The sequence below is a fragment of the Oryctolagus cuniculus genome, chromosome 7, assembly GCF_051225735.1.
Source record: "Oryctolagus cuniculus isolate XC-2025 breed Fujian yellow rabbit chromosome 7, ASM5122573v1, whole genome shotgun sequence".
In the NCBI taxonomy this organism is placed as follows: domain Eukaryota; kingdom Metazoa; phylum Chordata; class Mammalia; order Lagomorpha; family Leporidae; genus Oryctolagus; species Oryctolagus cuniculus.
The window spans coordinates 87,384,017-87,394,109 of NC_142873.1; the positions used below are offsets into that span (position 1 = coordinate 87,384,017).

The 10,093-nt window shown below is 44.1% G+C and overlaps 1 protein-coding gene across 1 annotated transcript in view; it reads right to left on the reverse strand.

Annotated features, from left to right (window-relative positions):
* The window catches only part of SPATA1 (spermatogenesis associated 1), a 78,760-nt gene extending 68,678 nt beyond the window's left edge, over positions 1-10,082 (reverse strand). The window contains 1 exon segment of the mRNA XM_008264965.5: positions 9,935-10,082. The gene's annotated coding sequence lies outside the window, so the exon portion shown is untranslated.
* Positions 10,083-10,093: the final 11 nt, after the last annotated feature.

Sequence of the window (10,093 nt, forward strand, 5' to 3'; positions counted from 1 at the left end):
CCACGGTGTTTTTTATATGGTTGATTGAGTTTTTCAGTTCTAGTATTTCATTCTGGCTTCTCTTTAGGATCTCTAATCCTTGGGCTTGTTTTTCATTCAGCTCTTGACACTGTTTCTCATTATTTCTAAGCATTCTGATTATTAATTTCCTGAATTCTTTTTCTGGCGTGGTTTCAACTTCTTCTTCTTCTGCCTCTGTTATGGTTGGTTTAGCCTGCTCCATTGGCAAGTTTATATGTTCTTCTATATTCTTATTGTGGGTTTTTGTTTTGTTTTTTGGCATTCTGTCTGGGTGGTTTTTCAGGTTGATTTCCCTCTGCTATAGGCTGCTGTGAGTCTGTACCAATATCCAGTGTAAGCAGGCTGCTCTACACAGCCTGAACGTAAACAGACAGGATGGCTGCTCTCTGCCTGCTGCAGCTCTGGATCCTGCCCTTTTCCCCTGCCACAGGTGTTATTCAATTTTTTTTTTCTTGTAACTTGAGTAGACGGGCGTCAGGGCTTTGAGCTGCCTTCCCTGGAGCAAGAAGTGTCCTGTTGCTCTGCTCCACCTTTGGGCCCCGCCTCTGAGGGTTAGTGTTGAGGCAAGGACAGTTCTCCTTTAAGCCTGAATGTAAACAGACAAAATGGCTGCTTCCCGCCTGCTGCAGCTCCGAGGAGGCGCCAAGAGATACTGGCTTACTCAGTCTCTCAATTAGTACCCCTGAATCGCACACTCTTTCCGCAGGCACCACTCACTCTGTTCCGTTTTCTATTTCCTCCCCTACTCAGTTGTGTGTTTCTCAGTGTCCGTCCCAGGGTGGGTTGGGGGAGGGGCAGCGGCGGCTGTTGCCGCTGTGCTGGACGAGCGCCCTGTCTCACCTCGGCTTCCAGCGCTGGTGCGTACACACTCCTGCTGGTATCCTGCGCCTCAGGCGTCCGCGTCCTCCTCACGTGTCCACCCTATCTCCCCAGTTTCAGGAAGGGCTTCCTGTTCCTTAAAAACTACAAATTCTCACCCCTCTTTGAACCTTCCCTTACTGGACCTTCGGTGTGCTCCCTCCCTATTCCACCATCTTCTCCGAATCTCGCTGTTAATCTTTACAATAATCTCCCCCATTGTTTGAGTTAACCCAAGGAACTCTTTTCTATTAAAATCAAAAGAGCCTAATTAAAACTTTAGGTATGTTTAGAATTTGTGATTGATCCCAACAAACTCACATTTCACATATTAACTCGTAACATACAGTATTTGTGGTTTTGAATTCTTAACCTGCTAATAACCAACAAATCAACAAAATAATGCCAACAATTTAAACAAAAGGAAACTCACAGCTTGATAATCAGACAAAATGACTATGGAGTTTCAGTTTTCTTTCTCATTCACTGTATAATTTTGCTTTACAATGCTCCTTGTCAGGTATGGAAAATCAACTTTACCTTATTCCCATCAAGTGGTACTGGCTATCTAAAAGTAAGCTGCTAAAAAGGATCTCAATGCCACAGCTGGCCTCAGGTGAAAAGTATACAGAAATTATTATAGTCAACTCTGAGTTTGAGAAGGAGTAATTCCTGGTAGATACATCAACTAACTGCCATCTCTGATCTAATCTCTACTTTCAAAACAATTAGCTATCATCTTTGTCCTTTTCCAAAATGATTTTGGAAGTCAGTAGCAGAGCTGAAAATCTAGTTTACTAATTTCTTTTTTTAAAAGATTTTTTTTATTTATTTTCCTTGAAAGTCAGAGTTACACAGAGAGAGAAGGAAAGGCAGAGAGAGGTCTTCCATCCGATGGTTCACCCCCCAAGATGGCTGCAACAGCCAGAGCTGCCCTGATCCAAAGCCAGGAGCCAGGAGCTTCTTCTGGGTCTCCCACACGGGTGCAGGGGCCCAGGGACTTGGGCCATCTTCTACTACTATCCCAGGCCATAGCAGAGAGCTGGATCGGAAAAGGAGCAGCTGAGACTCGAACCAGCGCCCGTACTGGATGCCGGCGCTTCAGTTTACTAATTTCTAATGCCTACCTGTTGCCTAGAAACCAAGATTCTGGTGACATTTATTTCCTGATCAGATAATAGGTTCTACAAAGAGATGCTCAAAGGACTTTAAAAAGTTCTAAATAAAAATTAAAATTGGAACTCTTACATGGCCTATGTTTAAACATACCAATACAATAGAATTTCACACTAGGTAATCAAGTGGATTGGCATCCAGAAAATGAGATTTCTAGTTCTGTGTAACCTATGAGACCACTGATTGGTCTAAATTAATCTGTAAAGTAAATGACTTGGATTCTTTAAGATCCTTTGCAGCTCAAACTCTTTTTTACTTGATTGCTCAAGTAATGCAAAAAGTGATAGGGAAATTCTTAACTGGAAAAAGCAATCAGAATATAGTCAAGCTTGTGACAGATAATGGGAGTATTTTTTTTTTTTTTTGACAGGCAGAGTGGACAGTGAGAGAGAGAGACAGAGAGAAAGTTCTTCCTTTCTCTCTTGGGGTTCAACCCCCAATGGCTGCTGCGGCTGGCACGCTATGGCCGGTGCACTGCGCTGATCTGAAGCCAGGAGCCAGATGCTTCTCCTGGTCTCCCATGCGGGTGCAGGGCCCAAGCACTTGGGCCATCCTCCACTGCACTCCCAGGCCACAGCAGAGAGCTGGACTGGAAGAGGAGCAACCGAGACAGAATCCAGCACCCCGACCAGGACTAGAATCCCGGGGTGCCAGCACGTCAGGCGGAGGATTAGCCTATTGAGCCGCGGCGCCGGCCCGGGAGTATTTCTTAACACAGTTCCTAATTCTTAAATCATCTAGGCATAAGGTCTATCTGATCAGGATAAATCCAGATTGGAGTCAGTGTTGTCGTGTAGCAGGTTAAACTGCTGCCTGTAATTCAGCATCTTTTATGAGAGCTGCTCTGCTTCCAATTCAACTCTCTGTTAATGTGCCTGAGATGGCAGAAGATGGGCCAAGGACTTGGGTTCCTGCCATCCATGTGAGAGACCCAGATGAAGCTTGTGCCTTTCAACCTGGCCCAACCTGGCCATTGCAGCCATTTAGGGAGTGAACCAACAGACAAAAGATCTCTCCCTCTCTCTGTAACTGCCTTAAAAAAAAATCCAGGTTTTATCCATTTCCTGAGTTCTGCTCTATCTAGTTCATGGTTAATCAATCTTTAAATAAAGTTCTAAACCATATAAAAGGTTACCTGTTTTAGGTAAACAGATTAAAATGCCTGTGAAGGTACTCCAAAGCCCTTAAGCAATTATAATCCTTACATTTGTAGAACCAATTGAGGAATGAAGTTTATTTTCCGGGGCTGGTGCTGTGGCGTAACGAGTAAAACTGCCGTCTGCAGCGCCAGCAACCCATATGGGCGCCAGTTCGAGTCCCGGTTGCTCCACTTCCAATCCAGCTCTCTGCTGTGGCCTGGGAAAGCAGTAGAAGATGGCCCAAGTCCTTGGGCCCCTGCACCCACATGGGAGACCCAGAACAAGCTCCTGGCTCCTGTCTTCGGTTCAGTGCAGCTCCAGCCATTGCAGCCAGTTGGGGAGTGAACGGACAAATGGAAGACCTCTCCTTCTCTCTGTGTAACTCTTTCAAATAAATAAATAAATCTTAAAGAAAAAGTTTATTTTACATAGATTCTAGTATAGACATAATAGCTTACTTGGATTTTGGATTGTCTCAGGATATGGACAGCATTTTAGAGTGGGAGAGATCTCTCAGAGTTAACAGAATAATATAGAATTGTTATCTATGTCAGAAAAGGAACTACAAGGGGCCAGTACTGTGGCATAGCAGGTAAAGCCACCACCTGCGGTGCTGGTATCCCTTATGGGTGCCGGTTCGAGTCCTGGCTGTTCCACTTCTGATCCAACTCTCTGCTATGGCCTGGGAAAGCAGTAGAAGATGGCTCAAATCTTTGGGCCCTTGCACCCATGTGGGAGACCTGGAAGAAGCTCCTGGCTCCTGGCTTCAGATTGGCCCAGTTCTGGCTGTTATGGCCAACTGGGGAGTGAACCAGTGGATGGATGCCCCCCCCCACATCTGCCTCTCTGTAACTCTGCCTTTCAAATAAATAAGGCCCAGGAGTGCAGTGGAGGATGGCCCGAGTCCTTGGGTCCTGCACCCGCATGGGAGACCAGGAGAAGCACCTGGCTCCTGACTTCGGATCAGCGCAGTGTGCCCGCCGCAGTGCACTGGCCGCAGCGGCCATTAGAGGGTGAACCAACAGTAAAGGAAGACCTTTCTCTCTCTCTCTCTCTCTCTCTCTCTCTCTCTGTCCACACTGCCTATATAAAAAAAGAAGGAATTATAAAATGCATTCTCTTTTTCCTATATTCCTTCAAGTTCTTTTGAGTAAAGTTTTTATAACCATACAATAGAAACAGGACACTTATCCAAATTTCTGTTTACCTAACTACAAAAATTTGTTTCTTGTTTTCAAAGCAATAGAGATATTTCCTTGCCTAGCATTGTACATTACAATGATTCTTTTTGAAAATGGTATTTCTTTTTTTTTTAGCTTTTATTTAATGAATATAAATTTCCAAAGTACAGAATATGGATTACAATGGCTTCCCCCCCATAACATCCCTCCAACCCACAACCCTCCCCTTATCCACTCCCTCTCCCCTTCCATTCACATCAAGATTCATTTTCGTTTCTCTTTATATACAGAAGATCAGTTTAGCATACATTAAGTAAAGATTTCAACAGTTTGCTCCCACACAGAAACATAAAGTGAAAAATACTGTTTGAGTACTAGTTATAGCATTAAATCTCAATGTACAGCACACTAAGGACAAAGATCCTACATGAGGAGTAAGTGCACAGTGACTCCTGTGGTTGACTTAACAAATTGACACTCTTGTTTATGGCCTCAGTCATCACCCTAGGCTCTTGTCATGAGCTGCCAAGGCTATGGAAGCCCCCTGAGTTCACTGACTCTGATCATATTTAGACAAGGCCATGGTTAAAGTGGAAGTTCTTTCCTCCCTTCAGAGAAAGGTACCTCCTTCTTTGATGACCCATTCTTTCCACTGGGATCTCACTCGTGGAGATCTTTCATTTAGGTTTTTTTTTTTCCCCCAAGTGTGTCTTGGCTTTTCCATGCCTGAAATACTCTCATGGGCATTTCAGCCGGATCTGCATGCCTTAAGGGCTGATTATGAGGCCAGAGTGCTGTTAGGACATTTGCCATATTTCTTAAAAACCTAGATTCAATTAACATTTCTTTTTTTTAAACTTTTATTTAATGAATATGAATTTCCAAAGTACAGAATATGGATTACAATGGCTTCCCCCCCATAACGTCCCTCCCACCCACAACCCTCCCCTTTCCCACTCCCTCTCCCCTTCCATTCACATCAAGATTCATTTTCAATTATCTTAATATACAGAAGATCAGCTTAGTATACATTAAGTAAGGATTTCAACAGTTTGCTCCCACACAGAAACATAAAGTGAAAAATAATAGATGATTTTTTTAAATGATGATGAAATCAGATCAGACCTATTGTCATGTTTAATCCCAGTGAGAGTCAAGTTGGGAATTGATAATTTCTTTTTTTTTTTTTTTTTTTTTTGAAAATGGTATTTCAATGTCTGGTTAGAGATTCTCAAAGCTTATATTCCAAAAATAGACAACATTGGAAATGATTCAGTTTCAAGTATACTCAGAGTTGAATATAGAATGCAAAATCTTGTCTCATTCTTCTTGATTATAAGTACTAGTCAATATGATTTTAACTCAAAATTAAAGTTAACATGAATTTATAAGCAGAAGTAGAAAGAATACTACCCCTGCATCTCTTTCTCTAGGATGGAATATGAAGTTTTTGAATCATACACATGTCTGGTGATGAAAGACTGCTCATATACTTCTCCATGCACCTTTTCAGAAGCCTTTCAAAAGAGACAACAGATAAAAATCTCTATCACATTTTTTTTTTGACAGGCAGAGTTAGTGTGTGAGAGAGAGAGACAAAGAGAAAGGTCTTCCTTTTTCCTTTGGTTCACCCCCCAAGTGGCTGCCACAACTGGCACGTTGTGGCCAGCGGGCTGCGCCAATCCGAAGCCAGGAGACAGGTGCTTCCTCCTGGTCTCCCATGCGAGTGCAGGGCCCAAGGACTTGGGCCATTCTCCACTGCACTCCCGGGCCACAGCAGAGAGCTGGCCTGAAGAGGAGCAACCAGGACAGAACCCGGTGCCTCAACCGGGACTAGAGCCTGGGGTGCAGGCGCCGCAGGCAGAGGATTAGCCTAGTGAGCCGCGGCGCCGGCCTCTATCACTTTTTTGTGACCATAATTATGAGACGAAGGGTAATACAAGAAGGTAATAAACTATTGTAATTTTTAAAAATAATGGGTTATAACATTTCACTATAGACATTGAGCTATATTGAGCAAAAAATACAACAAAGTCTTAAGACCCCTTTACTATATAACTTTTATCCTTTTGCTGTTTCCTATAACCAAATTTCCCTAGTTCTTTCTATATTCAAATTTAAAAATTAATCAATACTCCAGTTGCAGGGATCCAGTTTGACTTCACCATAGCTATCTTGGTAGTACTTGTCATCTTGCCCTTTAGGTAATCCTGAGTGTTCCCAAATACTGAGATAAATTTGCTGAGATAACCTGTTGTTCATATCTGATGCCTGTTTAATAGTATTTCTTGACAAAGCCCAGGTACACTCATTAGCTAAAGGCCACTTTTTTCTATAAAATCCTTTTCCTCGGGGCCAGCACTGTGGCACAGCGGGTTAACACCCCGGTCTGAAGTGCCAGCATCCCATATGGGTGTAGGTTCGAGTCCCGGATGCTCCACTTCCAATCCAGCTATGGCCTGGGAAAGCAGTAGAAGATGGCCCAAGTCCTTGGGCTCCTGCACCTGTGTGGGAGACCCAGAGGGAGCTCTTGGCTCCTGGCTTCAGATGGGCACAGCTCTGGCTGTTGCAGCCATCTGGGGAGTGAACCATCAGATGGAAGACCTCGCTCTCTCTCTCTCTTTCTCTGCCGCTCCTCTCTGTGTAACTCTTTCACATAAATAAATGTTTTTTTTTTTTTTTAAATCCTTTTCCTCCTGACTCATACTGTGAGTATTCACTGTTTTGTGGCCACCCAAGACCACAAGTTCATTTTTAAGTCCCTAACCAATTTATTCTGTATAACCCTGGATATGTGTGTCTCTTTCTTTGGTTTCAGGGCCCTTTCAATTAAAGAACTTATGGTCACTGAGTGAAGAAGGTGAAGAGGTGCAGGTAAATTTAAATGACAATGCTGTGCTGATAGAACACAAAATGACATACTTCTTAGTTTTTTTGTGATTCACTGTTATAAAGATTCTGTTGGAAACAAATTATTTTTACAACAGAGCTTTCTTTAATCAACTGAAATGTGAACTTACATGTCTGTATAGTTGCTAAGATCTTTCAAATATTTTAGATGATTGTAGACAAAGAACACCTCCTTTTTTTAAAAAATTGTAACTTCAACATGCTGAAACGGAAGTGAACTACATGTTCTTTTTTCCTATCCTAAATCAAATCCTTTATTAGACACATACTACAAAAACCAAGATAATATCTGGTTTTTGAGACAGGAATCTGTTTTTCAGTTCCTCAATGCAGTAGTTTAAAAAAAAAAAGAAAAAAATATTTTCTGCTTCAGTCCACATACAATATAGGCTTTGCTTATTCTCCAATATTCTTGCCCACCAAACAGACTGGATCATATATTCCCTGAAATCCTTTGGACACTGAGTCAATTTGTTAAGTCAACAACAGGAGTCACTGTGCACTTATTCCTCATGTAGGATCTCTGTCCTTAATGTGCTGTACATTGTGATTTAATGCTATAACTAGTACTCAAACAGTATTTTTCACTTTGTGTTTCCATGTGGGTGCAAACTGTTGAAATCTTTACTTAATATATGCTAAACTGATCTTCTGTATATAAAGAGAATTGAAAATGAATTTTGATGTGAATGGAAGGGGAGAGGGAGCGAGAGAGGGGAGGGTTGCGGGTGGGAGGGAAGTTATGGGGGGGAAGCCATTGTAATCCATATTCTGTACTTTGGAAATTTATATTCATTAAATAAAAGTTAAAAAAAATTGGACACTGAGTACACATATATGTGTTTAACCTAACAAATCTATAAAATATGAATGAGATTTCAGTGGTGTTGCACAGTCAACAAAACATCAAAGAAATAATTTAAAATACCACCGGGGAAAAGAGAGAAACATTATTTGTTGATATGTCTTTCATCTTCTTTACAGAAATCATTTCATATCCTCATAAGCAGTCTCAGCAAGTAAGCTTCATTATTTCATTTGGAAGAGAGGAAACCGGCTCAGGGATGGTCTAGTGGCTTGTCCAAGGATACTGTAGTTTAGTGGTAGAGCCGGAATTCAAGCCTGTCTTTCTCTTTCCCTCCCTTCCTTTCTTCCTTTAAAGATTTATTTGAAAGAGTTAGAGAGAAGGTGAGACAGAGCGATCTCCCATCTGCTGGTTCACTTCTCAGATGGCCACAAGGGCTGGGCTGAGCCAGACCAGAGCCAAGAGCAGCATCTTCCTGGTCTCTCAGATGGGCAACAGGGCCCATGCACCTGGGCCATCTTCTGTTGCTTTTTCTAGGCCATTAACAGGGAGCTGGATAGGAAGTAGTGCCCATATGGGATGCCGGCCTGGCAGGTAACAGCTTTACCCTCTATTCCACAACTCTGGCCCCCAGCCCTTTTTTCTAACCTCTGTCATTACATCCATTGTATGAATTAAGAAGAGTATTAAACTTAACATTACATTTGTGAACTGAAATAGACTATTTGGTATATACATTTTGTTGACCTGTTGTATAGCGCTCTCCTCACTATACAAAACTAAAACTAACTAACGATGAAATTATTTAGCTTACTGAAAAATATCAGTATCTTCAATGATAGCCTAACAGAGCTCTGGAACACTGGGCTCGTGAGCTGGTAGCATCACGAGCTCTGTGTTCCCACGGTCAAAGACGCACTGGCTAAGCCTATTTTGTTAACGCCCATTGCTCTGTCTCCTGAAAACTCCTTTGGGGATCAGTTTCTGGCAGGAGATAATGATTTTTTTTTAAAGATTTATTTATTCTTTTTAAAGTCAGCGATACACAGAGAGAAGGAAAGACAGTGTGATCTTCCATCCATTGGTACACTCCCAGACGGCTGCATGGGCCAGGTGGGGGAGCCAAGAGCTTCCTCCAGATTTCTTATGTGGGTGGCAGGGGCCCAGGCACTTTGGCTATCCTCCACGGCTTTCCTAGGCACATCAGCAGGAAGCTGGATTGGAAGTGGAGCAGCAGGCACTCTCACTAGCATGGGCTTGCAGGCGGCGGCTTAATCTGGCAGGCCACAACGCTGGCCCAGGAGGTAATAAACTGCAACCGGAATACAGCAGAGCAAACTTTCCCGAAACACGGAAAGTACAAGAAGGGTTCGTTTCCCAAGTGAAATGGCTAACAGAGCAGACGGTTTCATCTTGGGCCACTCTCTGTTTCAGAACCGGGAGGTGACAAAAGTCAAACCAAGAAGCGATCCTCTTTTCTCCAGCCAATCACAGTCCCCGCTCCCGGCCCGCCCGGCTCCCCTCGGTCGTTTGGGGCTCCGGGCGGAGTTGGGGGGGGGGGGGTCCAACGGCCGAGGACGCCCATTGGACAAAAGGCTCCTGGAAGACCGCCTGGAGTCGGGTGACTCGCGCCGCGCACACTGAACGTCTAAGCCTGTCGTTTTTAAGCCTTCTCCCTTTTCCTTCCCTCAGCCTCCACCGAAAACTCCAGGAGGGAAACCGGGACTCCCTCGTCAGCCCGCCACCAGGCCTCTTAGAAACTCCCTCAAACTTCTGAGTCCGTCACACGGCCTCTTCGGAGCCCTTCTCGGGCCTCGGCGGCTAACGACGAGCTCTTTCCTTACCTCTCCCAAATCAGCCTCTCCGCAGAGGGGAGGAGCGGAGGCTGGGCGTCCGGCAGCGCCCTGCAGCCGCCGCCACCGCGCCCACCGGCCGCTCCGCCCCTTCCCCTGCCCTTCCCCCCCGGCTCGCGCTCCCGCTCGGGCCGGAGCCGGAGCGGCGGG